Raw genomic sequence first — 4017 nt, 5'->3', positions numbered from 1 at the left:
TAATAAATGTTTATTGAATGAATGAATGAACACACTGAAAAGTTATGGATATTCCTACAAAGAAAAAAAAACCGATATGTAATGGAATCAATGGTTGCTGTGCATTCCTGTTAAGGAAAAGAGTAGGGATGAATCCTTGAAATGCAAAAGCCATAATCTAAAGAATTTAATAAAATTTAGAAGTTTGAGCAGTTCATAAGGGTAAATTATGATAAAGTGCTTATTTCCAAAAGGAAAAAAAAAACATTCATTTGGAGACTCAGTTTTTATTCTTATTTTTTATTTATCTATTCTACTCATTTATTTTATTATATTGATATCCAAATATGAATAAGGAGACAAAGATAAATAAGATAAAAATTTAAATATTTAAGAAATAGCAGTAAAAGAAGAAACTAAGATAGATAAGTAAAGTGTTACCTAAATACATGAATAATTATTTTGAAGAGTATAAAGGTAGAAATGTAGTCAAGTTGACATGGGACTGGTCTAGGTTGGTACAGAGATGAGATAGTGGATTTGAGAGGAAAGATAAAGTCAGGGATGAGACAGCCTCAAACAAATTAAATAGCAAATAGGAAGAACTTATTACAGAAAATGAAAAGAAGGGACCTCTGCATAGTTAGAGCATGCTTAAGAACTTAGTTGATAGTGTTATTCCCTTGCTGTCAGGTAGGACTGAATTCTTCATGTGCCACCAATATTTCCCTTTAGTTCTCACTAAATAGAACATCATGGTTCCCCATGATAGATTAAGATTCAGTTTCATCAAATCTCCTGAATTATTTATAGTTCATTCTCTCTGCAATCCCTGTTAGTTTCTCATTAGGTCTAGTGGTGCAGGAGGCACTCAAATTATAGACAGAGCTTGGCCTAATTAGGATAATTATAGTTTCTCTTCTATCCCCCAATTTTGGGATGGCATCAAGTAGAGCAGGTTTGCCAACCTTGGACTCTCAGCTTGGATATTCTGATGTTTTCAGAAGAGTTCATTGAAAAACATGGGATCAAGGCTGATGTAATAATATCTTTCTGTCTTTGATTTCTAAATGGACATTTTTCCATTCTCTGTTTTGTGAGTGTGTGATTTTTATTTTATCTATTTAATGAGAGATAGACAGAGAGACAGAGACAGAAACAGAGACAGAGATAAAGAGAGGCAGAGATACAGTTCTAGAATTTTATTGGTTAACGTGTTATTAAACAACACTGGCTTAGTTCCCAGTGTTCAAAATCAAACAATACACACTAATAGTGGATTATAGGAAATTATTATTTTCCACTTCCCTGCTTAAAGAGATCAATAGAAACCTATGGGGTCATATATATAGGGTCACAGAATTAGGATGGGAGATCTTAAATGTCATCTGCTCCCTACCCCATCACTTTATCTATCTATCTATCTGTCCGTCGGTCTGTCTGTCCATTTATTTATTTATTAATTCATGTATACATTTATTTATTCATTTATCCCTTCTTTTATTTATTTATTTGTTCATTCATTCAGTTATTTATTTACTTATCCATTCATTCCTTTATTCGCTCATTTATTTATTTTTCATTCATCCATCCATCCATCCATCCATCCATTCATTCATTCATTCATTTATTCATGTATTCATTCATTCATTTGCTTGTTTGTGTGTTTGTGTATTTATTTATTTATTTGTTTGTTTTTGCTGGGCAATGAGGGTTAAGTAACTGGTCCAGGGTTACGTCACTAGTAAGTGTCAAGTGTCTGAGGCCAGATTTGAAGTCAGATCTTCCTGAATCCAGGGAAGGTGCTTTATCCACTCTGCCACCTAGATGTTCCCTACCCCATTATTTTTTAGCAAAAAGAAGGCCAAGGTCCAGAAAGGGGAAGCAATTTGCCCAGGGTTACATAGCGCAGAGGAGAAAATTGCAATTCCTAAACTGGGCATTTAAGATTCTCCATAATTTGGTCTTAATTTCCATTTATTGTCATATTTAACACTACTTCCTTTTATAAACTCTGCATTCAAAGCCAAATGGAGTACTGGTATTTCCTACAACTTATTCTCCCTTGCTGTTTCCCATGACTGGAATTCCTTCTCAATTTCTCCTCACCTGTCAGAATTCTTCTCTTCTGTTAAGTCCTAACCCAAGAATTGACTCATCTGAATCTTTCATTTGCCAATCCCCTCCCCCCCAATACTATCTAGTTTCCTTGTACAACAATTACTTGTGTACAAGCTCACACAGAATGCATACCATATCAAGTATGGGATAATCTCCTTTTTTGTCTTTGTATGTCTGCTACATAAGGGACCTTAATATGTACTTGTTGAATTCAGTCATCTCATCCAACCCAGCCATTTTATAAATTAGGGACCTGAGGCCCAAGTAGATTATGTGACATTCCAAGGGATGCATCTAGTTATTGGCAGAACTCAAACCAGGAAACATGTTTCTTGACTTCTAATCAGTGAAGTTCTCTTGGTATCTATGGTATGAGAGAGATGTCCCATGATAGTTTTGTATTTGCTAAAATTTCTTGTGGTGCATTTGAAAGTAATTGAAGTGAAAAATGGCTGCCAGATCATGCTAGCCAGTTGGAAAAGAAGATGTGGAGTGGACTTTTACCTCCTGGGATGAATGAAAGTGATATTGAGTTGAGTTCTGAGGATGAGACCGCATTGAAAATCTCAGAACTTAGTTCGAAAGAAGACAAAGGAGATGGTGTGATGGAAGAAAGTGAGTTCTCTGTTTTACATAGTGATAGGCCTAAAAATGGGGCAGAGACAAAAGCAAAAAGTGCCGATGAAGAGGGTCCATCTGGAGTTCCCCTAAATATGTGGAATAAGTTTCAAGAGTTAGATAAAAAGCATTCTGAACTGAAAACATTAACTACTTCTACAAGCAAGAAGAGTAAAGAAAATGTCCCAGAAAAGGTAAATTGAAGACTAAAGAAGAGTCTGACCATCAGCAATCTTCAAATGAAGCCCAGTGGAAGGAGTTTACTCAGTATTTTGGAATAAATGACAAATTTGAACCCATCATAAGTCATAGAGCTCTTCTGAAGTCAAGGCTTGAAATGCACATGGACAAATCTGTGGCTGAAGGGGATATTGAAAAGGCAGAAGAACTCAGTAATAGGTTAGCTACTCGGGAGCTTGGGGTAAAAATTGCCAAAGCTGTTGCTTGCCACAACTTTGTAAAAGCTAAAAATTAAGATGCAGGAGGCTCGTAAAAAGAAGAAAATTGCATGGGGGTTTGAAGCAAAGAAATGGTGGGAAACCAAAAGCAACATGGGATATATGTATCTAGGTCTTCATCCTTGAAAAGTGAAAACTTATAGTATCTTACTGTTCAAAGGGAGCCCGCTAAATTTGATACCAGTTAGGGAAAATAAACATCAGATTACTGGGATAATTCTCCAAATTTTTTCAACCTTTTAAAAAATGTAGGGGCAGCTAGATGGTGCAGTGGATAGAGCATCGGCCCTGGATTCAGGAGCACCTGAGTTCAAATCTGGCCTCAGACACTTAACACTTACTAGCAGTGTGACCCTGGGCAAGTCACTTAACCCCAATTGCCTCACTAAAACAAAAAAATATATATATTATTTTGTTTAAAAATTATTTTTCTTAATAAATAAGAGAATATGGTTAAAAAATAAAAGTAATTGAAGTGTTGGGTAAAGGAATATAGTAATGGGGAGGGGCGCAGCTAGGTGGCTCAGTGGATAAAGCACTGGCCCTGGATTCAGGAGGACCTGAGTTCAAATCTGACCTCAGACACTTGATACTTACTAGCTGTGTGACCCTGGGAAAGTCACTTAACCCTCATTGCTCCACCAAAAACAAAAGAATATTCTAGACCAAAAAATGGAAATAGATCCTGCCTTCATAGAACTATCATTTACTTGGGAACCCTATTAGCAATTTTGCTTTTAAAAATTCTTAACAAAATTAATCATTCCCAGGCTGACTGGAAAATATTTTGTTGTTGTTATTTATATAAATACCTTTCTTATAGACTGTATAGCCTTGAGCA

At 35.6% G+C, this 4017-nt stretch overlaps 1 pseudogene; it reads left to right on the top strand.

The window, feature by feature from the left end:
- Nucleotides 1-2585: 2585 nt before the first annotated feature.
- On the top strand, nucleotides 2586-3302 carry LOC122731964 (annotated as a pseudogene).
- The last annotated feature ends 715 nt before the right edge of the window (nucleotides 3303-4017 follow it).

Source organism: Dromiciops gliroides, chromosome 6 (genome assembly GCF_019393635.1).
Source record: "Dromiciops gliroides isolate mDroGli1 chromosome 6, mDroGli1.pri, whole genome shotgun sequence".
Taxonomy (NCBI): Eukaryota; Metazoa; Chordata; class Mammalia; order Microbiotheria; family Microbiotheriidae; genus Dromiciops; species Dromiciops gliroides.
The sequence above is the reverse complement of the archived record's forward strand: the minus strand, read 5'-3'. Positions and strand labels throughout refer to the sequence as shown.